At 41.8% G+C, this 25,673-nt stretch overlaps 1 long non-coding RNA gene across 1 annotated transcript in view; it reads right to left on the bottom strand.

Moving 5' to 3' along the window:
- Positions 1–8,814: 8,814 nt before the first annotated feature.
- The window catches only part of LOC122240749, a 108,979-nt gene continuing 92,120 nt past the window's right edge, over positions 8,815–25,673 (bottom strand). The window contains exons 4-6 of the long non-coding RNA XR_006220484.1: positions 19,817–19,910; positions 11,542–11,817; positions 8,815–9,013 (exon numbers count right to left, since the gene is read on the bottom strand). This is a non-coding gene — a long non-coding RNA (uncharacterized LOC122240749). The remainder of the gene's footprint in view (positions 9,014–11,541; positions 11,818–19,816; positions 19,911–25,673) is intronic.

The raw sequence follows: 25,673 nt of genomic DNA, 5'->3' as shown, positions 1-25,673 counted from the left end.
TAAAGGCACCATAATTTATGTAACTACTTCCTTATTAACTGATTCCTAGATTTTTGCTACTATAAATAAAACATCGTACTTCCATGTAAACCTTTTTTGTATTCCTCTGAGTTTTCCTTTAGGATGAAAACCTAATTGCTAAATCAAAGGCTGTTTTCATAAAATGTTTTAGTTGAAGCATAACATATACACATCCAATGAATAAATCTTAAGCATACGCCTATTTGAATTTTACACCTGTGTGTACAGCTATATTACCACTACCTAGGATCTATGTATTAAACATATACGGCTCCCTAGAATGCTCCTTCATGCCCCTTCCTAATTAGTACCTACCTCAGGTTCTTGAACTTCACAGAAATGGAATGACAGGGTGTGTGTTTCTTTTGTTTCTGGCTTCTTCCACTCAACATGATGTATGTGATTTTCATCCATGCTACAGGGTATAGCAGTAATTTACTTTTTAAAAATTTATTTATTTCTGAGAGAGAGAAAGGGAAAATACAAGCAGGGGAAAGGAAGAGAGACAGAGGGAGACACAGAATCTGAAGCAGGCTCCAGGCTCTGAGCTGTCAGTACAGCAGGGCTCAGACCCATAAACCGCGAGATCATGACCTGAGCCGAAGTCGGATGCTTAACCGACTGAGTCACCCAGGCGCCCCCGTAATTCACTCATTATATCACTATGTAGTGTTTTGTTTGAATACACAATTTGATTCAGTTTATTGTAGATGGCCATTTAAACTACTATGAATAAAGTTGCTATGAACGGTCTGTACATGCCTTTTGGAGGACGTGTATACATTTTTTTGAAGCAAACTAGAAGTGGTCATTGGGTGGCCATGTTTAGCTTTAAATGCAGGAGAAACATTAAAAAAAATTTTTTTTAATGTTTATTTATTTTTGAGAGAGACAGAGCACAAGTGGGGGAGGGGCACAGAGAGAGGGAGACACAGAATCCAAAGCAGGCTCCAGGCTCTGAGCTGTTAGCATAGAGCCTGACACAGGGCTCGAACTCACAAACTGTGAGAACATGACCTGAGCCAAAGTCGGATGCTCAACCGACTGAGCCACCCAGGAGCCCCCAGGATAAACATTTTTTAAAGGGTTTTGTTTGTTGTTGTTTTAGTCTATAGTTGACTCTGGACAACACAGGTTTGAACTTATACACAGATTTTTTGCTGCAGAGTACTGTGAATGTGAATTTTCTCTTCCTTATAATTTTAATAACATTTATTTTCTCTAGCTTACTTTATTGTAAAAACACAGCATATAACACATAATAACATAAAAAAGATGAATTATTCAATTCCTTAGTTTATTGGTAAGGCTTCTGGTCAGTTGTTAGCTACTAGTAGTTAGTTTCTGGGGGTCAAAAGTTATACAGTTTTCAGCTGTGCAGGAAGTGGGGGCTTGGAGCCCCTAAACCCTGTAATTGTTCTGCGGTCAACTGTACGTTTTCTTTTTTTAAACAGGGGGCATTTAAAAAATGTTAATGTTTATTTATTTGGTGGGTGGAGGGGCAGATGGAGACAGAGACAGAAAGAGAGAATCCCAAGCAGGCTCCACGCTGTCAGTGCAGAGCCCAATGCGGGCTCGATCCCATGAAACCCTGAGATCATGATCTGAGTCAAAATCAAGAGTTGGAAGCTTGACTGACTGAGCCACCCAGGCACCCCCAGGGGCAACTGTACTTTTACACTGGCCTCAGAACATCTGTGCCAATTTGAACTCCAGCCACTCATTGTTATGAGAGTGTCACTCTCTTGGACCCTTACCAACTGCAGGCAGCCTTTTCCATTCTTTTTATCAATCTTCTTTTGCCAATCTGAGTGATTAAATGGTATTTGGTTGTTTACATCCATGTCTGATGACCAGGTAAGTTAAACAACTCTTGCTATATTACCAGACATTCTTATTTCTTCTTTCATAAATTGCCCATATATGTCATTGCCTATTTGGTATTAGCTTGAGGATAAGGCAAAAAGGTGAAACATAATCCATATAGTCTATACAAATTCATGGGCATTGTCAGAAAATGCATTGACATTTATGACCAGAACAAATTTACATTCTTTGCATAAGTTGACATCCTGCTCTATATATTTCAGAAGGAAGCTAACATTTACAGAACACCTTCTACTGAGCACATTTACTTTAGAAGAGCCCTATTCATTTAATTTTTATAGCTTCATTTAATTTTAGTAGTAGCATTTAATTTTCACAAAAGCTCTAAAAGACACTTAATATTCTGCCTATTTTTACAAATGTAGAAATCAAGTCTCACAATCACACAACTATTTAAGTGGAGGGACTGGGATTTAAACTCAAGACACTTCAAGTCCAAAGTAAATTTTCTTTTCTCTAGATACCATCGTTCAGGGAAGTGATCCTCATTTGTTTTAGGTTTTTTTTTCCACTTTAGAAACTCTAAGAGGGGTGCCTGGGTGGCTCATTTGGCTAAGTGTCTGACTCTTTATTTCACCTCAGGTCATGATCTCACAGTTCGTGAGATTGAGCCCTGCATGGGCTCTGCGCTGACAGTGTGCAGCCTGCTTGGGATTCTCTCTCTCCCTCTCTCTCTCTCAGCCCCTCCCCTACTTGCACACACATACTCTCTCTCTCTCTCAAAAGAAAGAAATAAACTTAAAAACAAGAAACTCTAAGAGAGTTCCTGAATTCCATCCTCAACACACATATACTATTCTACCATGATATTGTTACTTGATTTTCTAAAACCCCTTATAATTTTTCATTCTTTTTTTTTTTATGAACTCCATATGCTGGATTACCTCTTCGTATGGCAAAGATTTTATATTTTTTATCTAGAAAGTATAAATCGTTCCTGTACGTGGTTGATCAAATTTGTCTTTTATTAATAATTTAGGAAAGTTTGTGAGCCTCTTGTCTTATTATTGGTATCATCACATAAATGTTTAGGATTATAGTCAATTTGGGGAAATTTTTTCTTGTCATATGTGAGTCTTAAGATTTCAGAGCATTTTTAGTTTTTGTTGTTTTGTGCCTTATCTTAGATGTTTTGAATTGACAGTGCTCTCTGTTAACGAGTTTGTTGCCAATGTCCTCACTGTAGTGGTGTAATTACGAGTTATGTTATCTTTGTCAACATGAATATCCTTGTCAAATCATAAAGAAATTTAAATATGTTCACATAATCACTTTTCTTCATTAATTGCATCATTAAATAATCTAAGAGCCTATTTATTATTTCTATTAGCAATTTATCTCTTCCTCTTAATGGTTTACTACTTTTGGAATGGTCTGGGTTGGTTTTGTTTGGTTTCAATTCATTTGTAGATATCAGAATAATTTCTTTTAATGTCATTTGCAAAAATTTGAAAAATGATTTCATGATATGGCACAAAACCACAAAAGTATTCGCTGCGTCTTCATGTATATTCCCAATGGGAGTGGGCACCTGGTAGGAGAGCAAGATGGAGGCGAAAGAGACAGAAGTCTGACCTGTCAAGACTAAAATATCTGACTTTTACAAATTTTGCATACTTTCTTGAACTAGTGAGACAGACTTTCGAGTGGCCAAGCTGTTAGTACTGTGTTAGTGCTCTCATGGAAATTTGCATTTGAGATCCTTTATCTCTGTCTTTACTCTCCAGTTAACAATTTCAAACAGCAGGGACTCGGGGGGTGTATTTCAGATGGAGAGGGATACTTTTCCAGTTTCGTGAAGCCTTCCATTTTTATTTTTGCACAAAACCGGCCTTGGCTTCCCCAAGTTCAAGTGACTTTCCTCCAGCCCATGCCCTTCCACTGGGAACAGTATGATTATTGTCAGAGCCTCCAGAACAGTCTCTTGACCGGGGCAATTTTAGATTATATACTAGGTTGTATCTGCTTCATGCTCTGCAACAGGTCTTCTGCTGAGGTGGAGTACGGCCCTGGTAGATATCTAGGATTTTAGATCACTTTACCTGGTCACATTCAAACTATCCTGAGTGATGACAGTGCCTTAGGTTCAGCGCTAAATTATTTGATAGTTTAACCCTTTGCACTGTGGAGCTGGTAGCACTTTTCTTTGCATCTCAAGGGAGCACTTTGTAAAAATGTTTTTAGAACACTAATTTTTATACATACACCCCCCCCCCCCGCCCTGCCCAGGGGAAGAAGGAAAGGTGGGTCATTTACATGAAATTACAGATTTTTCTATCCTAGTTCTATTGCAATGCAGTTTCTCTTCTTTTCATCCATTAGTCAATATTATATTCTTTCTTTTACGCAGGCAACAAACAGGTTTTGTCTTTCTCATGAGGACTACTTAGAAGTTTCTAGTTTTTGACAACTTGTATTAGTTAAGATTCCTTTCTTGCAAGCAACAGAAAACTCAAACTGGCTTATAAACTAAGATAAAGTATGGCTCACAAAACCAAAGTCTAGAGGAACTTGAGGCTTTGGGGTTGACGGGGTCTTGGGGCTCCTGGCCCTCTTTCCTGCTGCTCTCTTTTTGTTTTTAATTTTTTTTAACGTTTATTTATTTTTTTGAGACAGAGAGAGACAGAGCATGAACCAGGGAGAAGCAGAGAGAGAGGGAGACACAGAATCCGAAACAGGCTCCAGGCTCTGAGCGGTCAGCACAGAGCCCGACGCGGGGCTCGAACTCATGGACCGTGAGATCATGACCTGAGCCGAAGTTGGACGCTTAACCGACCAAGCCACCCAGGCGCCCCTCCTGCTGCTCTCTTAAGCTCTGCCCTCTTCCACCTGCACCTTCAGCCTCAGCCTGGTAGCAGGGCACATGTAGCAGATGGCCTCACATCCAGGGACATGTGATGGCCAGAGAAACGCTTCCCAAGGCAGTCTCTGAAGAATATGGATATTTTCCCCCAGAGGCTCCAAGAAAAATCTTTTTTTGCCTCACTGGCCCAAATGATTACATGCTCATTTCTGAACCAACCGCTGGCAGTAGGTTGAGATCACCCCCGGCCAGACCAGATCAGACTCCCCTGGAGAGAGTGGAGTTGGGAGGTAGGTGGCCTCGGACCTTCTTTCCTGGAAGCCCTTGGAAATGCCACACAGAGCCAGAGTTCCGAAGGGCCTGGGGGAGCAGGAGCAGATGCTGGCAAAGGGCAAAACCGCCCGTCTACTTCAGATGTCATTCTAGTTGCCTCGGTGATCTTTTGTCAATTTCTGAACTTCTTTCTCCAGTTTCCAGTTAATAAGACCAGGCTCAGACATGCCAGGCGATGACTATGTTTAGTATCTTTTGTTGAAGAAAATGAGGCTGGATGTAGTACACAGATGACTAAGATAAATAACTTCTCTTTTTAGCTAAAAGAGTTGAATTTTAGGTTTTGAAAGTGGCCCACGGGCTTTAACTGCCGAAGTTTCCATGGAGAGGCTGGGGAGATTTTACTGAATATACCTGCCACACAGAGCGAAGCTTCCTCCGTCCCACCCAGAGGTGTTCATGATCAGGTTGTTTGGTTTCACCTGCACTTTGGCGTATCTTGAGCCACTGAGGGGCTTGGTCATTCTCTGTGGTTCCCTGCCTTCCACCTTCAGAGGCATTTTCTTTCTTGAATCAAACCTCGCATGGCTACCGACGTTTCAAGGACATTTGCTGTTCTCCCTCTCTCTTCTTCGGGGGTGGGACAGAGATGGGCTGTACAAAAATCTTTAATTTCATGTAAATGACCCACCTTTCCTTCTTCCCCTGGGCAGGGCGGGGGGAGAGGGGGGTGCATAAAAATGAGTGTTCTAAAAACATTTTTACAAAGTGCTCCCTTGAGATGCAAAGAAAAGTGCTACCAGCTCAGCAGGTTCTCTACAAAAGCTTTTAAGTGGGAGGAGGGAGGAAGGAAAAGTCATACGCATGCCCTCTGGCGTTTTTCAGGTATTTGGGAATTCAAAAAATGTATCCTCACAGAAATTATTTTGGCTTTCCCCAACAACCAGTTCACAGACTGGGCCTATGTTCCCTTCTCCCACTTGTCTGGCTGTTGACTTAACTAGGGCGCCTCCATGGGAAAGGTTAGCACATCAGAGTGGTGTTTGTTGAAACTGACAAAGTGATAAACTAGGTTTGTATTTATTATTACCAAGGATACTTTTAACGTCCTTTTGATGTGCTAATAGTCCTTCCTAAGGAAAATTATGCAAACAAACTATTAATTAAATCAAGAGCAGCAGTCCCTACTGAACTACAATATGCAGATATGCTGATCTGCATGGACTTGAGCCAGGCAGTGGCCTTTGGCTGTATAGATGCTCTCAGGGGCCAGCTCTCCCGCATCTGTACCCCTTCCAGAAAGGGTTATAGGAGCCCTGTGTCCACTGGCCTCCCTAAGATCTCAGAGTTCCTTCTCTTGGGGGCTCTCCACACATTGTTCCAATTCACCAGGGAAGATCAGCTACGGATCCAAATGACTGAACACGGGTACTCAGGAAGACAACACAGAATCATACACGTACCCTATGAATTCCTGAATTGTCATTAGAGTTCCTGTATGGCTTACAACTCTTTACGGAGGTGAAAGAATCATCACGTCAAAAACCAAAAGCCAAGAGGACGATGTGATGTGTTATAACCCAAATCACGGTTAGCTGAGTACATTTCACCTGCTGGCTACTTGTGGTTCTAGGAGCTACCATCGATGAACATAGTGTGACCATTACTATCACTGGGCTATGAATACTAATTCTGGGGGTGTCTGGGTGGCTCAGTCGGCTGAGGGTGCCACTTCAGTCAGGGTCATGATCTCAGGTTTTGAGTTCAAGCCCTGTGTCTGGCTTGCTGCTGTCAGCGCAGAGCCCTCTTTGGGGTCCTCTGCACCCACCCGCCTCTCCCATGCTCGTGCTTTCTCTCTCTCTCTCTCTCGCTCTCAGAAATAAAAACATTAACAAAATGTATTAATTCTGGCCCAGGTTGTGCCTGACCACACGTGTACCGATGCCCGGCAGGTGCAGAGAGGAGCCAGGTTATTTCTTGGTCCCAGATGGGCTCCAGTTTCATCCACGGCCCCAACCAGCCCTGGCCCTCCTTGATGCTTCATTGTACTGGCAGTTTCCATCCCGCTGGCTGCTCACGCTTCCTGTTGGGGGATTTTCAGCAACACAGCTGCAGGTAGATGTTGTGGTGCACGTGACTTTATTTCCCACCCCCCCATTCGAGGTTTTTTTCCGTCCATCCCCAGAATAATCCCTGTTTGCCCATTTTTCTGCCCAAGCTTTTAACTGTTTAGGACGTTTTTTTTCTCTTTTCGCTCCAAAATGTTACTGGGTGTTGAATTTCACATTTCACACTGTTAAGTCTGTGAAATGCATTCCCATAAGGACCCCCACGACTCCCAAGTCTTGAGTGGGACACCTGTGTGAAGTTCTGTACCCTGGTCTCTGCTCCACCCTCATTCAGCCACTGAAGTAGATGGAAAAAGGCTCTTCCCTTTTTCACAGAGCGTGATGATAAAGATGCCATGGAGGCTTTCCCCAGAGCCACTGGCTCCCTTACTAGGAGAAGAGGAAGCCTATGATACCACTACTGGAGATGTAATCCTTTGGTCTAATTCAAGCATTTCCTCTAGTTAAAATGAATCTTCCTAAGAGGGGTCACTCCAGCATAAATGAGTCACCTGGGCCTTCTAAGGAGGCTTCTGAAGAAGTAAAGGATGTCGGGAGATCACGGTATAAGTTCCAGAGTGGGACCGGTGGGGCTATATGGTGGGGCCAGGGCTGGAATAGGGTTGAGGGAGGCGGATGGCACAGGCAGGAACCATATGTTCTTGACTGACGAGCCTCCCACCGGTGCTGAGGGCTGGTCCATCCCAGGTGCGCTGGCTTCTGGCTGAAGCAGGGTCCTGAGACCAGGTGTGGGGCCTGCTCGCCCTTCCTGGGCCCTAAGTGACCTCAAGACAACTGGCCTCGGTAGGAGTCTCGGATTCTGCAAAATAATCAGCTAACCCAATGGGGGAGGAAAAAAAAAAAACCTGGGCCCCCTTGGTTTGGGGAGTTTATTTTATTTCGGTTCTCTTTGTTCAACTGACTGGTTGTTCATGAAAGTGACCAAGTGTGTCACTGAACGGCCTGGCTGCTTTGTGAAGAGTCACACATGAACGGTATGACCGATTCTTTTGTTCTCGAGTAACCACAGCCTTAAAAACCAGTCTCTCTGTCAGTGCACAAGCGGGGCCTCTGGGCATATGGCCTTGTATCCAGGAAGGCCGATGCCAGGGTAGGAGAGGCCCAGGGTCCATTTTTGAAGCCCCTCTTTGTCAGCTGGGGGACCCTCCATGCCCTAATCTTTTCACCTGCAGATGGGGATACAGTGACACCAAGCTGGTAGAGTTATTTAAGGAAGAATGATCCTGCACATGAAGGGCTTACACAGTGCCTGGCAAATACTAAGCATCCAGTAGATGCCAGTTTGCTAGTTTTAATCCTAGGGGAGGGCCAACAGGCCAGGTATTTAATAACTAGCATGTTGACAATCAGGAAGATGTACAGCCTCTTTCCAACAAGCCGAATTTATCCTCAGAGTAGTTCCAGGGAAGAAGACACAGCTATGCATAAGGGCGGAGCGGGGGGCAGAAGGAAGAAGGTCTCTCTCCACGGTGTCCTACAAACTACCCTGCAATGTAGGAAGCCGCACCTACGTTGAGTGTGGCCTTCTGGGGGAAGGAGCAAGGATTGGGAATTTGGAGAGCGCTGAGCCAGATTGATTTCCAGTCCACTGCTCTCAGGAAAAGGATTTGTGTCCTCAACGCACATACAGGTGTATGGCCTCAGCGACTGTACATTTACATGCACACACACGCACACACATTCACTCACTTCAGGCTGGAACACCATTGCATCGAGTGTATTTTTTTCTGGTCTTCCTTCTTATCTCTTACATCCTTTGCAGTCCATTTGGGCATAATTATTATTGCTTTGCTGGCTCGGTTCTGCAGCTCTCTAGAGTGCAGCAGATGTCGACAGCTCTGAAAGATCCCATGCTATTACACAGCAGAACAAATGAGGATGTCAGAAAAGGCTCTTCAGTCTAACAAGAAAACAGAGGAAAGAGACAAAAAGAATAAAGCCTTTGGAGACCAGCAGACTCGCTCTGATTAGATTTTATGCTAACATGATGCCCACTCTGCGTACTAACAGTGATTTAATATGTTTAAATGATACAGGGGAAATACGTCTTGGGGAAAAAAAGAGAAAGGAGAATTTCTTCCCTGGCAGGCATGATTAAGATGGTGTGGGCTCCCTAGGAACACACAACTGCAGCGTGAGACTGTGGAGTGCTGGCCCAAGCATATTTGCCTACAATGCCTGACATGGTCTCGTTATCCTGGGCAGCCACTGTTTTCCCCAACACACAGGGGCCCCACGGGATGCTCCGACGGCTTAGCCGGCCGGTGCGTGCTGGGGTGGCGGCCTCACTGCGGGGCCATTGTTCCTTCTCCTGACATGGGAAGCCGAACTTTAAAAGCATTTTATATATGGGGCCACTAGTCCACACACCTTAGGCTTCCCAGAACAAAGATACAATATACTCTAGAGTTTTGGAAGTGGGGGAGAGAGAAGTCTCTAATCAAATGGACGTACCAAAGTCCATGTATTATAGATTGTATCATGCAATTTACTAACTGAACAGGTCTCTGGTTCCTTTCTCTGAACCTATTTACTCATTTCCTATTTGTAGTCCTAACTATTAATGTAATAGTTCTTTCACCAGACCGCAGCAGAAGAGGGGAGAGAGGATTCAGAAGGGCCAACTTTAGGATAGCAAAGGCAGAGTGAAAGGTATATATGCAGCTATTCAAAACATCCTGACAGTATCAGCTATCTGATAAGTTGGCTGTAAATGAGAAGACACAAACACCACAAGGAAGTAGAGAGCATTATATGTGTTTGTTTCCTTATTTGTTCTTAAATCCTTCCACAGTGGGTCTGCCTGGCAGCTTTTGTTATATGGATAAAGAGTATAGCACATACTTCAAAAATCCCCAAAGAACAGAAGTTTAAGAAAATAAATAAATAAATGAAATGAAATGAAATGAAATGAAATGAAATGAAATGAAATAAAACAAAATAAAAACTCCCTGAAGGGGAACAGGTTATCAGCATTCATTGTTGAAACGCAATAAATCAAAAACCGCAGGACTTGCCCCGGTGCCTAAAAATGCCCCGACTCCCTAGTCCAGATGTTAGGACTAGTCCAGAAGCAGAGATGGCCTCAGTAGGAGGAGAACTCAAAAGGTCACCTGGTCCAGCGTCTGCTTCTGACAAGTGATCAGTTGGCCCGTGCTGTATGCCATCTAGGGACACTCCCTCACGAGATGCCAGTCCATTGTCAAGAGTGCTCAAATTATTAGAAAGTGCATCGTTACTTGAACCTAAACATGCCTCTGTATTTTCACCCCCTTGGCCATGGCTCTGCCTTCCAGGACTCCAGGAAGGAACACTTGAAGCCTGTTATACATATGAAGGCAGGGATCCTAACACCCGCCTTCTTCCTTGCGTCCCTCCCACCATGGCCCAGCCTGCCTTTTCTCATCCCATATGTCTATGATCTCAAGTCTTCAACTCTGTCTGTGTAGAGATATTACTTTTATAAGGTGACTGGATATACCAAGGTATAAGGTATATCAGCTCTATCTAGGTGTAAGCCAAAAGGCCCAAAGGCAGCCTGGAATGGTGGTTTAGCACAAGGTGGGATCAGAACACCATGTTCATGTCCCGGCTCTTGTATGCGACTTTGGACACGTTACTCAGTCTCCTCGAGCTTCAGTTTCCTTATCTGTAAGATGGGGTAATAGTAGCCCCTGACAGGATAGTGAGACTGGATGAGAGAATCCACAGAAAGATGTTTGCCATATGGCAAACTGAAAATAAGAGCCATCATTTTGGAGGAAGAAAGGTTATTGCCTCTCTTATATTCTACCCCCTTCCCATTACAGTCCAAATTTACGGTGCAACAGTGATTCATTTTGAGCCGATAACCAACTGAAACATCTCTATCATTTCCACGTAGGCTACTATCAAAGCGCATCTGCTGCTCATTCCATCTTAGTTGTTTGTTTATTTTAAACAAGTGCAGGACTTTGCATTTATCCCCATTAAACATAATCTTATTAGATCTGGTCCATTGTTTCAGTCCGTCAGATCTTTTTTGCATCCCAATTGTGCCATCCAACTTATGAGCTAGCTCTTCCAGCTTTGTGTCACCCACAAATTTTATCACCAGGCCATCAACGTCTTCATCCAAGTCATTAATAAAAATAGTTAACAAGGCAAGACGGAGGCCAGAAACCTGCAGTGTGAAAGATCCTTTTTCCCGATCGTCATCAATCTATTAATTAGTGCTCTATATTCAATCAGTTCTTCATCTACCTGATCCGGCTACCTTCTGCTCCTGCCCAGAGGTGCATCTCGTCTGTCTTCAAGGACAGGGACTTTAGCTGTCAAAAGGACTGCTACAAACGCATTCTATTTACACAATACCCAAAAACCAGTCTAGCAACTCTCAGAAAGAAATGTGGTACGTCCGGGAAAATGCATTGACTCCTTGCTTCTCACCTGGAGGCAATGTCCAGCTCGCGTGACCAAAGATCATCCAAACTGCCTGCCCATTTTTTTAAAAAGATCGTAACTTTCCAGTGGCTGGGCTTCTAGCCCCTTCCCTCAAAGTCTCAGCTCTTCAAAGCAGACAAGTCTCCTAGAAGTTAATTTATCTGGCCAGGCCCTGGGATCCTGAGCAGGCCTTTAGAACATTCCTTATTTCTTGCCTGGGTTTCCATTTTCTGTCACCAACATCTGTGGGAACCTTGCCTCTTCCAACTTGAAGTTTCTTTCCTGGATAGGGAATATGAAAAGAACATAAATGCTGCGAGCACCAATAACAGTATTGATCAAGCCACGGATGTGTTTTTGTCCCTTGCCAAACATAACTAACAACTTTGTTTGAGAAGTCTGGGTGTCTCTTAGCAGCCCCAGGAGCAGTACCAGCAAAAAACTAGATGGCTCACCAGAAGCCAGCTTGTAATGGCAGTAGTACCAAGAGGGATCTGTCCCAGTCACTGGCTTCCTGACTGTCCCGTCTCCATTTCTCACCCTCAGATTCTGATCCAAAACTTTCCACTATGGCTGGAGACAAACAGTGCTTAAGATCTTGGAATTCTAAGCCCATCAAATGTTAACACACACTCCACACATGGCTGGTGCAGATCTATAAGGGAGACACAGTAGTAATTACCTCTTAGAGTGGCTGTGAAGATCACATGATATAATGGCTTTAAAACTGCCTGGTCCAGGGGCGCCTGGGTGGCTGGTTAACCGTCTGACTTTGGCTCAGGTCGTGATCTCACCATTCGTGGGCTCGAGCCTCATGTTGGGCTCTGTGCCGACCGCTCAGAGCCTAGAGCCTGCTTCAGATTCTGTGTTTCCCTCTCTCTCTGCCCCACCCCTACTTTCACTGTGTCTCTCAAAAATGAATAAACATTAAAAAATTAAAAACAAACAAAAAAGTGCCTGGCCCATGCGGGGTCAAATAGTGGTCCTGCACTATTAGCTTCTGGTTTCTGTCTTGTTCTTGTCCCCATTTGGTTCTACTCTTGTCACCAGTCCTTGGCCCCTTTCAGCCTGTACTAGATCTGTCTCAAACTTTAATTTTCAACTTGCCCCTCACAGACTGGCTTCCCCTTCCTTGTCCCTCAGCCCCCGCCCCCACACACTGGCTTTTCACAATACCTCTTTTACACTGAAAATCCCTTGCTGACTCTACTTCTGGAGGGAGATACAGATCAAATATGTGTGCAAAATCCTACCCCTACCTGGAGAGTCGAAGTTTCCATTTATGACAAGTCCCAGGGAATAATAACAGCCTTCAGAACTTTTTCACAAATCTCAAAGGTTGTAGTGCTTGGGATCAAATCCTGGCTTCCTCATTTTTTAACTGTGTGACCTTGGACAAATCAGTTTGCTGTCTGCATCTCATCAAAATCAAATCCTGGCTTCCTTATTTTTAATTGTATGACCTTGGACAAATCAGTTTGCTGTCTGGGTCTCATCTGTGAGGTGGGTATCATAAGATAGGGTTGTTGGGAGCATACACTGTTTAGCATCGCGCTTATTACAAAATAAATGCTCAGTAAATGTTAGCTGTTATTATCAGCCTCATTAGCACCAGCCGTCCCCACTTTACATTTCTTGTTAGTATCCATCTTCTTAATAGATTCTTGTAATTCTGGTGGTTACGTCCACTAAATTTCTGAGCTCAATAGCGAGGTCTCCAGAAACGACATGGATCATTCTACATTATGCCTTCCCTTCTATGAGAAAAGGTATCTAAGCTATCAACTACAAAGCACAATGAAAATGATAATTACTGTATTACTACATTTTGAGATCAATTTCAACCACATTTGGATTTGTAGAGTTCATACCCATCCTTCTGTCTTCCTGGAGTTCTTTCACAAACTGTATGGAGCCATGTGTTTGCATGTTATACCATGAGTTAAACTGGACAGTAAATCCATGTTTTAGTCATAACCCTTCCCTTGTCCCAATCTTCACCATTCATTAATAACTTAATTCTTATATTTACTGAACTTCTGTTATGTGGCAAGCCCTGCCACACATCAACTCTAAGGTGTAATTCCCGTCTTCCAGAAACTAAGTTAAGTGGGAGAGAATTCTGTTTCAGGTTAGCATGTAAAAGATTGCAGCACATCTTCATTCCCATAGGAATGAAGAAAAATGAAGAAAAATTTGGGTAACACAAAAATCATACAGAGTATATTTTCTGGCCACACTAGAATTTAACTAATAACAAATTTAACCAATAACAAAAAGAGATCTCAAAAATATTAGAATATTTAGAAATTGAACAATACTCTTCTAGAGAAAAAAAAAAATCTCAAGGAAAAACACATATATATCATGCCCAGCACAGAGCCCACCACGGGGCTTGAGTCCATGACCCGGAGATCAAGACCTGAACTGAAATCGAGTCGGACACTCAACTGACTGAGTCATTTGGGTGCTCCCCAAGTTTTCTTCTTAAGAAGCTAATAAAGGAATGATAGACTAAACTCAAAGTAAATAGAAAAACAGCAAATAATAAAGAGTGAAAATCCATGAAATAGAAAACAGATAAACAATGGAGGAAATAAACAGCAAAAAAGAAAAAAAATAATTTTTGAGAAAATCAATAAAATTGATAAATCCCTAGTTAGATTGAACAAGGAAAAAATAAAGAGAAAATGCAAATGACCACTATGAAGAATGAAAGGAAGGATAGTGCCTCAAATCCTACAGAGCTTTTTTTTAAACTTTAAAAAATATTTACTTTTATTTATTTTTATTTTTCAAAAAAAAATTTTTATGTTTATTTAATTTTGAGAGAGAGACAGAACACAAGCAGGGGAGGGGCAGAGAGACAGGAAGATGCAGAATCCAAAGCACGCTCCAGCACAGAGCCCAATGACGGGCTTGAACTCATGAACTGAGCTGAAGTCGGACGCCTCACTGACTGAGCCACCCAGTGCCCCAATCCTACAGATCTTAAAAGAAAAATAAAGGGATATTCCAAACAACTTTATGCCAACAAGTTTGACAATGTTTATGAAATGAATAATCCCTTGAAAAATACAATTTTTCAAAATGGGACACAAGAAGAAATAAATGACCTGAAATCTGTTAAAGAAGTTGAATTCACCATTAAAATTGTTTCCCCCACAAAGAACACTTCTGGCCCACATAGTGCTAATGGTAAATTCTATCAAACACTTAAGAAATAATGCCAATCTTAATCTCTTACAGAAACAAAGGAGGAGAGGTTACCTCTTGACCTTCTTTAAAAAGCCTAATATTCCTAATCATATTCCTAATACCAAAATCTGACAAATGCACTACAAAAAAATTACAAACCGATATTCCTCATGAACAGAGATGCAAAAAGCCTTAGCAAAACATTAGCAAATCAAATCCATCAATATATAAAAGGGATAATATATCATGGCCAAGTGAGGTTTATCACAAATAAATGCAAGGTTGGGTAAAGCAAAAACAAAAACAAAAACAAAAACAATGTAACCCATCCCATTAAAAAACAAAGGAGAGAAATCACATGAACATCTCAGCAGGTCCAGGAAAAGGATCTCACAAACCTCACCATCACTTCATGAGAAAAACTCTAGGCAAATTTGGAATAGAACAGAACTTCCTTAACCTGATAAAAGGCATCTATAAAAACCTATACTTGGGGCGCCTGGGTGGCTCAGTCGGTTAAGCATCCGACTTCAGCTCAGGTCACGATCTCGCGGTCCGTGAGTTCGAGCCCCGCGTCGGGCTCTGGGCTGATGGCTCAGAGCCTGGAGCCTGCTACCCATTCTGTGTCTCCCTCTCTCTCTGCCCCTACCCCGTTCATGCTCTGTCTCTCTCTGTCTCAAAAATAAATAAACGTTAAAAAAATTAAAAAAAAAAACCCTATACTTAACACCACAATGGATGATAAAACATGGACCATGTTCCCTCTAAGGTCAGAAACAAGGTAAGGATGTCTACTCTCACTGTTTCTAGTCAACATGGTATTTCTTTCCATTAAGAGTCCTGAAGACTGGGAGAGACCAAGTTTAAATAAGATAAAGTTAGCTTTATTTACAGAGACACAATTTTGCATATAGAAAAATCAAAGGAATCTACCCCCAAATCCTACTGAAGCTAGTAATTCAGCAAGGTTTAAGGATATAATGTCAATATAGAAAATTTAATTATATTTCTGTGTATTACCAATAAACAATTGGAAAAGGAAATTAAAAGTCAATAGCATTTACAACAGAATCAATATCACGAAATACAGATCACTTTTTAAAAAGATAGGTGAGACATGTACACTTAAAGCTATAAAATATTGGGGTACCTGGGTGGCTCAGTCGGTTAAGCATCCGATTCCTGATTCTGGTTCAGGTCATGATCTCACGGTTTGTGAGTTCAAGCCCCTTGTTTGGCTCTGTGCAGACAGTGCAGAGTCTGCTTGGGATTCTCTCTCTCTCTCTCTCTCTCTCTCTCTCTCTCTCTTTCTCTCTCTGCCTGCCCCTCCTCCACTCACTCTTTCTCTCTCTCAAAATAAATAAACATTTTTAAAAAACTATAAAATATTATTGAGAGAAATTAAGACAAATAAATGGGGAGAGATATACCATACTTACAGGGTAGCTGAATCAACATTGTAAAGATGGTGGTTCTCACAAAATTGATCTACAGATTAAATGCAATTCTAGTGAAATTCCCAGGAAGGTTTTTGTAGAAACTGATGAGTTGATAAAAAATAAAATAGTTGGAGGATTTACACAACCTGATTTTAAGTGTCACTATAAAGCTTTATGGGATTTTTAAAAGACTATTGTTTTTATGTTTCCATATAAATGTTAGTATTAACTCGTCAATTTCTGAGACAGTAAGTTACTGGTATAAAGACAGACAAATAGATCAATGGGGCAGAAAAAAACCCACAATGACTATCGAATGATCTTTGCCAGAGGTGCCAAAGCAAATCAATGTGGGAGGGACAGGCACTTCAACAAATGGGGCTAGAATGAACTCAGCAGCAAAAAGAAACATACTATGGACACTTGAGACAATAGGAATGACCCCCAAATATCATGTGGTAGACTGGAAGGAGCCAGACACAGAGGAACACATACTTAGAATCAATATGAAGTCCCCATTCATGAAAAACTAGTCTGTGGGGATAGAAATCAGAATAGTGGTGGCCTCTGGATGGAGGGGGTGATGACTAGAAAAGCACACAGAGGAATTTTCTAGAATAATGACAGTGTTTTAGGTCTTATTTGGGGTGTCAGTTAAATGGGTCTTTACATTTATCAAAACTCAATGAATGGTACATTTAAGATTTATTCACTTTACTGTTATTATACTGCATAAACATATATTAAGGGGCGCCTGGGTGGCTCAGTCGGTTAAGCGTCCGACTTCAGCCCGGGTCATGATCTCGCGGTCCGTGAGTTCAAGCCCTGCGTCGGGCTCTGGGCTGATGGCTCAGAGCCTGAAGCCTGCTTCCGATTCTGTCTCCCTCTCTCTCTGCCCCTCCCCCGTTCATGCTCTGTCTCTCTCTGTCTCAAAAAAATAAACGTTAAAAAAAAAAACAACAACATATATTAAAAAAAAAACCCTAGGCGCAGGATAAGGAGGAAGAAGACACACAAAGAAAAATTACAATATGATGTTGTAAGTGCAATGCTAGAGACACACACAGAGTTTTGTGAGAGACCATGGAAACACAAACAGTTTGAATGTGGACAAGTCTTGAGCTTACATCTATCCACAAGACAATTATACGTCTCTACCCCTCCTGGCATCCTTGCCAACTTGCTCGGAGAGAAGTTCATTCTCCAGTAGTTGAGTGAGATCTTCACATCAGGAAACAATTGGGGGTGCCCCTTGACTTTTGACTACTGGAATCTGGGACAGTTCACTGTGGTATGGTGAACTCTCCATACTTGGGGAGAAGGGGTAAAGGAGGAACAACCTAGAACCCACTTACCAGCTGTCAAATACTGGTTTTTCCTGTTTTCCTTTCCTGGTGATCACCCAGACATCCATCGGCATTTCCAACACTGCAGCTTTATGAATCCCTCCAGCACCAAATATTCCTATTACCACCCCCCCCCGCCCCCCGCCCTGCCTTTTTTGGTCCAATTTAACATCAAGATTCAAACTATGCAAATCTGTTGAAAAATCTGGCTATTTGCAAACAAAGAGAAAATGTATTGCCTTACACACCATATAGCAAAATAAAACCAGATGGATAGGAGACAATTTTAAATGAATATCGAGATGAATATTTGTCAGAGTTCTGGGTGGAAAAGGAAATCCTGTACAGATAACTAATCGAGGGAATAAGAACAAAACAATAGATTCCTTGACGAAAATACAAAACTTAAGTACATCGGAAAGTCATTACAATTTTTAAAAGCCTTACAACAGTCTGGCAGAAAACATTTGCTACAAATATTTCAGAAAAAAGGATTTATATCCTTCATTACTAAAGAAGGAAAGAGAAATACTGCCGTTACACTAAAAAAAAAAAAAAAAAAAAAAAAAAAAAAAAAAAAGGTAGGCAATGGACAATATGAATGATTAACTTAGAAAAACAAAAGTTCACCTCAGGAATACCCAAACAAATAAAATAACCCTAGGATACCATTTTTAAATCTACTGAAATAACAAAGTGTTTGAAAAATGACGACACTCAAAGTCTGGTAACATCAGCATTTTTCCCCCCACTGTGGAGGGAGTATAAATTAGTGCAGTCTTTCTGGAAAGCAGTTAGGCAGTCTTGCATCAAAAATCTTAAAAAATAGTCTTGTCCTTTAAGAATTCCACATGTATGAATCTATTGTGAAACAATCAGAAGGGTGAACACATTTTAGACACAAAGATGTTTAGGAAAAATGGAAAACTTTACCTAAATGAGCACAACGACTGAATTATGTGCAATTGACTGAATAAATTGTTGTATACCAAAATAATGGAGTATTTTTCAGGTTTTAAAAGTCTGTTTTAAAAACATTTTTGAGGAGCACCTGGGTGGCTTAGTTGGCTGAGCACCAACTTTGGCTCACGGCATGGTCTCGCGGTTCGTGGGTTCGAGCCCCACGTCAGGCTCTGGGCTGACAGTTCAGAACCTGGAACCTACTTCGGATTCTATGTCTCCCTCTCTCTTTCTGTCCTCACCTGCTCATGCTCTGTCTCTCTCTCAAAAATAAATAAACATTTAAAAAAATAATAAAGGGGAAAGTCTACAGAGAGGTAGAGAGAACACACTCCATGGGGTGAACTATAGCTCCAATTTCCCAACTGCATGGTGACCCTGGACAAGTCACTTTCTCTGGGTCTCACCTTCTTCGTTATAAAGGAGGCATAGCGGCACCTACTCACCTTACTTCCCGAGGAAGAGTAAATTAGCTGGATAGGCACTGTGAAATTTCTTTGTTCTACAAATCTAAGGAATGATTATATATCTGCTGTACACTGGCTTGTTACAATGTGAGGATTTTAGTCTTGGGTGACCTTATATTTTCTTTGCTGTGTGATTTTGGGGTGTAGGGCGTATCAGGTTCACAACTGAAAGCACTGTCTTGCTCATCACAAACCAGGCTGAATGGTGTGTGCCACCGTCAACACATGACCAGTAAAGCCACATAAAAATAAACACCGCAGACCAAGTCTCCCTCTCTCTGAGAAAGAGTCAGATTCTGGGAGTCATAGCCCTCTCCCTACCCCCTCTTAAATCATGGAATCTTGATTATAATAGGGGCAGATAGAGTAAGTGGATGTTGTTGCCAGTAAAGAATGCGATGGCTCATCTATTAAAGACACCGGTGACCATACTCTTAGAGAAACAGTTTTCTGCACCTTCTGTAGATGGTCAATCTGAACAACATTGAGATATCACCTGTATGTGGCAGCCATAACTGAGAAAACAGGAAATGCAAAAAAATTATACAGTGATTGAGGTTTATTTTGTTATGGTTGTTTCCCCTTAAAACCGAGAACTGCTATAAATTGCTGATAGTCAAGAGTTTATGCTTTAGGGGAGCCTGGGTGGCTCAATCAGTTAAAAGTCCGACTTCAGCTCAGGTCATGATCTTGTGGTTCGTGAGCTCGAGCCCCACATTGTGCTCTATGCTGACAGCTCAGAGCCTGGAGCCTGCTTCGGATTCTGACCTTCCCCCGCTTGTGCTCTCTCTTCAAAAAGGGATAAACATTTAAAAAAAAAAGTGTATGCTTTAGAGTCAGAACACTTTAAGATTGAACCCCAGTGGCTTACTTGTCTAGATGTGTGATTTCAAGTGCTCCCATCGGTCTGCACCTTGGTTTTCTAATCTGTTCATCCGAGTTATTTTCAAACTCATGGGGCTGTGCTGCGAATAAAGGAGAAAATGTATATAAGCACTTACCATCATGGCCAGCACAGAATATGTGCTCAGCAAATGAAAGCTAGAAATACTGAATAATGGCTGTTATCGTGATCATTGTTTTTACCAGAATATTTTTGCTTATATAGAAGTCAACTGCATTCGTATACACTAACAGTTATAAACTAGAAAGTGCAATTGAAAAGAAGACACCGTTTACAATAACAATCGCACCACACACAAAATTAGGCACCTAGCAGTACACTGAACAAAGTATCTGCAACACCTCCATGAGAACGAAGAAAGACCTAAATGAATGGAGAGTTAGATCAGGTCATGATCTCACAGTTTGTGAGTTCGAGCCCCGCATCAGGCTCTGTGCTGACAGCTCAGAGCCTGGAGCCTGCTTCCGATTCTGTGTCTCTCTCTCTCTCTCTCTGTCCCTCCACTCTCTCTCAAAAATAAATAAATATTTTAAAAAAAGATTATGTGTTTCTAGTGGAGATACTGTCCAATATAATAGGACCTCAGAAACAGACCCTTGAATATATGGAAATTTGATATTTGAAAGACTTGGCATGGAAGGTCAGTAGGGGAAAAGAGACTATGTAATGAATTAACCTGGGGGAGAAAAAGAATATCCGTATGGTGGGGGGAAAAGTGAAGCTAATTCTTTTTTTTTTTTTTTTTTTTTTATTTTTTAAAATTTACATCTAAATTAGTTAGCATATAGTGAAACAATGATTTCAGGAGTGGATTCCTTAATGCCCCTTACCCATTTAGCCCATCCCCCCTCCCACAACCTCTCCAGTAACCCTCAGTTTGTTCTCCATATTTATGAGTTTCTTTGGTTTTGTCCCCCTCCCTATTTTTATATTATTTTTGTTTCCCTTCCCTTATGTTCATTTGTTTTGTCTTTTAAAGTCCTCATAGGAGTGAAGTCATATGACTTTTGTCTTTCTCTGACTGACGAATTTCACTTAGCATAATACCCTTCAGTTCCATCCATGTAGTTGCAAATGACAAGATTTCATTCTTTTTGATTGTCGAGTAATACTCCATTGTATATCTATACCACACCTTCTTTATCCATTCATCCATCGATGGACACTTGGGCTCTTTCCATACTTTGGCTATTGTTGATAGTGCTGCTATAAACATGGGGGTGCATGTGTCCCTTCGAAACAGCACACCTGTATCCCGTGGACAAATGCCTATTAGTGCAATTGCTGGGTTGTAGGGAAGTTCTATTTTTAGTTTTTTGAGGAGCCTCCATACTGTTTTCCAGAGTGGCTGCACCAGCTTGCATTGCCACCAGCAATGCAAAAGAGATCCTCTTTCTCCACATCCTTGCCAACATCTGTTGTTGCCTGAGTTGTTAATGGTAGCCATTCTGACAGGTGTAAGGTGGTATCTCATGATTTGTATTTCCCTGATGATGAGTGATGTTGAGCATTTTTCCATGTGTCAGTTGGCCATCTGGATGTCTTCTTTGGAGAAGTGTCTATTCATGTCTTTCACCCATTTCTTCACTGGATTATTTGTTTTTTGGGTGTTGAGTTGGATAAGTTCTTTATAGATTTTGGATACTAACCCTTTATCTGATATGTCATTTGCAAATACCTTCTCCCATTCTGTCGGTTGCCTTTTGGTTTTGCTGATTGTTTCCTTTGCTGTGCAGAAGCTTTTTATTTTGATGAGGTCCCAGTAGTTCATTTTTGCTTTTGTTTCCCTTGCCTCCAGAGATGTGTTGAGTAAGAAGTTGCTGTGGCTATGATCAAAGAGGTTTTTGCCTGTTTTCTCCTTGAGGATTTTGATGGCTTCCTGACTTACATTTAGGTCTTTCATCCATTTTGAGTTTATTTTTTTGTATGGTGTAAGAAAGTGGTCCAGGTTCATTCTTCTGTATGTCGTTGTCCAGTTTTCCCAGCACCACTTGCTGAAGAGACTGTCTTTACTCCATTGAATATTCTTTCCTGCTTTGTCAAAGATTAGTTGGCCATACATTTGTGGGTCCATTTCTGGATTCTCTATTCTGTTCCATTGATCTGAGTGTCTGTTCTTGTGTCAGAAAAGTGAAACTAATTCTAAGTTTGTACCATACAGAAAAATATCTCTTGATAACTCAAGGACTTAAATGACAAAGACAATAATACCTTTATTTTTCTTTTTAGGAGAAATTATAGGTGAATATATAGATACAGATGATATAGATATAGATATAGATATAGATATAGATATATTTAACATTTATTTTTGAGAGACACAGAGAGACAGAGCGTGAATGGGGGAGGGGCAGAGAGAGAGGGAGACACAGAATCCAAGGCAGGCTTCAGGCTCTAAGCTGTCAGCACAGAGCCCAATGTGGGGCTCGAACGCATGAACTGTGATATCATGACTGGAGCCAAAGTCGGACGCGTAACTGACTGAGCCACCCAGGCGTTCCATGAACATATATATTTTTAAGTTTATTTATTTATTTATTTTGGAGGAGAGGTGGGGGAAGGACAGAGAGGGAAAGAAAGAATCCCAAGCAGGCCCCGCACTGCCAGCACGGAGCCTGACACGAGGCTCAAACTCACAAGCCACAAGATCATGACCTGAGCTGAAATCAAGAGTTGGACGCTTAACTGACTGAGCCCTAGGTGAATCTATTTCTAATCTTGGGATAGGGAGAAAGTTTTAAACAGAAATGCTAACTATTAAAACTTGATGTCTTATTAAAATGAAGAAATTCTGCTCACCAACAGCCACCTTACAGGATGTGAAAGACAACTTACAAATTGGATTGGGAAAAGGTATTTTCAACACATGAATTATCAGGTTAATTATCAGGGGCATATAAAGAAGTCCTACATTTCAGTCAAAAAACATCTCCACCCCCCACTTCCCAAAATGGCACAGCCATAAACAGGCAGTTTACAGGAGAGGCAATAACATAGAAAGATGTTCACCTTGAGGGAAATGCCAATCAAATCCACAGTGGTTATTTTATACCCATTTAAGTAGCAAAAATTAAGAATTCCAACCTACTAAGTATTGGAGAGGCTATGAGTCCACAGGATTTTTTATACTCCACTGGTAGGAGTGTAAATGTGTACAAACTCTTCAGAAAGCAGTTCGACATTATCTTAAATGTCAGCCAGATACCTGCCCCATGACCCAGAAACTTCTAGATATATATCCAAGACAAATTACCGAACACATAAACATACAAGGGATGTTTATAGCAGCATTCTTCCTAATGGTAAAATCTGGAAACAACCCAAATCTGCAATTATTAGAATATACCACAGTGTATTTATCCATTCCCTTGGTATATTCATATAATCGAACACCATACAGCAGTGGAAGCAATAGATTTCTGTTACATGTAACAGTGTGAATGCTGTATCTGACCTCTGAGGAAATATGCCAAGGTAGGATTAACTGTGGGAAGTTTTCCTTAGGAGCAATGCTTGTGGAGAAAATGGGAGGAAGTCTGGGGGAGTCACAGACTGCGATGCAAATATGACCCCAAGTGAAGGAGGAGGAAAGGAGGGTTGGATGGAAGGGATGTAGACTGTACTAGATCTGCAGACGATTCGGCAAGTTCACCTCGGTGTCCTTGAGTGAGCGTCAGCTGTCACAGGAGCCCTGTGTCTCCCAGGACTGGGGCTGTCTCAGTGTCTCGACCACACTCAGTCACCAGCTGGGAGCAATGTCCTAGGGATCCGCAGGAATCGTGGTCTTGGCACAGCTCAGCAATGTTCACAATAGAGAGCAGAGAAGAGGGCCCTTGGTCAAGTACACCTGCATTCTCATGGCCACCAACAGATGCCTTAACAATATAATATTGAGTGGGGAAAAAAACCCCAACAAGATTGCATTCAGGAGAGTATCCTCTAATATAAAGAATAGTTAAAAAAAAAAGAAAAAAGAAAAACTACATGTTAAAAAAAAGCAGGGGAATGACACACACAGGAGTCAGGACAGTGGGTGGGCGCCACAGAAGGACAGGATGGAAGACAAGTATGCAAGCTATTGTAATGTAAGCTATTGCCAACAGTTTCCTTCCCGTGTTGATGGGGAGGGGGCTCCTGCATTTTACTTCTATTACTTAAGAAAAACAAGTCAGCGAATATATACATGAAAACACACATATGAACAAAGAGGGCCATGCAAGGATCAAAAATGAAGAGTGTTTCATGAAAAAGAGATTGTCATCAATCTAATTCTGTGACTCTATGTCCAAAAATATTGCCTCTTTTCTCTCCTATGCTCTGATATGTTTCTCTATAATTGTTAGTGACTGAGCTGTTGATGGATGAGAGACACTGCCTATGTATCACAGATTAAATTATAGGTTTGTTAGGATCTCCCCGATACGGTAATCTGGAACCTGGATGTCCCAATTTAGGATCTCTTTGATGGTGTGTTCGAAGTCCAGGTGCTAAAATAGGAGCAGCGAAAATAGTTAAATGGTAATAACATTGCTGTACGTGGGCTTTCTCCAAGTACTAGTTGGTGATCTCCTTCTCAGACTAGCGCCTGGCGTTCAGAATTCTAGGAGTAGAGACCTAGCCTCTAGGGCATGAGGTCCAAGGGAGCAGGGAGACGGCAAAAGATAAGAGACCACAGGGTTATCAAGAGGCACTATGGTACCACTGGTTAAAGACACAGACTCTGAAGTCCGACTCCCTAGGTTTGAATCCCAGTTCTGTCACATTTTCAGTTTGTCACCTAATCTCCGTGGGCCTTGATTTCCACATTTCCAGAGTAGGAATAACAGTACTTTCTCTGTAGTGTGGTTATAAAAATTAAATGACTCATTATACCCAAGATGCTTGAAACAGAGCCTGGGAAACTGTGTAAGTCAGAATGAGCTAGGTTATGGTACAGTAACCGGAAACTCCCAATTGCTAGTGTCTAACAAAAAAGTCGTATTCTCCAAGCATAGAAGGCCAAGTAGCACAAGGTGAGCAACTCTGTGCACAAGCTTTGGAATGGAACCTCTCTGAGCCCTCGCACAGAGATTCATAAAGCCAGGGGGAGAACACTTACGGTACTCTTTAACAGCTCTCTTTACCCAATAGCAGGAACTGCCCACTAAGCCCCATGTGGTTTCTGCTTCTAAGGTGAGGGTTCTGCTCTAGATCTCCCCATTACAAGATCAAGGTAGATAGAGCTTCCACTATTAGGAGAACTGTCAATTGCTTTGGCAAGGGAAAGAGACACTATGTGCAATGGTCTTAAAATTTCTTCTCAGATGTGTCACACATCTCATTGGCTGAAGCGGGTAACTGCTTCAAGTGGGCAAGGAACTGGGAGCCCACTACATTCCTGCAGGGAGGAGAAGCAGGATATCTGTGAACAGTCCAATGGACTGTGACATATCCGGTGCTAAGTGTTAGTTATTATAATTCTGGAAGATCTGCAGTGCCAGCTGAAATATGTTAATAGGATATCCGGGAGGAACCAGAAAGGCAGTTCAGCCTATGCACAAGTCTCCTCTACCAGTCTGCTGTGTCTCTAGTGACCATATTTTTTTAATGTTCGTATCACTAACACCTAGAAGCACCCAGTCGGTCTTTGATAAATAACAGAGACATACACCAGGGACCAAATGACCAAAGAATAAAGAGTGACTTCTAGAGAATGCTCCTAAAGTGACTTTTCCTGGGCCAACTCCCAGATTGCTAGTTGAGGCCCCCATGTGGGTTTTCTAGGCTCCCTCAACCATGTATTTTCTGATATCAGAGTCCTGGAAGGAAGAGTCCCCTGGGTAAC

The sequence above is a fragment of the Panthera tigris genome, chromosome C1, assembly GCF_018350195.1.
Source record: "Panthera tigris isolate Pti1 chromosome C1, P.tigris_Pti1_mat1.1, whole genome shotgun sequence".
Taxonomy (NCBI): Eukaryota; Metazoa; Chordata; class Mammalia; order Carnivora; family Felidae; genus Panthera; species Panthera tigris.
Note: the sequence above shows the minus strand (reverse complement) of the source record. Positions and strands in the feature narration are given on the sequence as shown.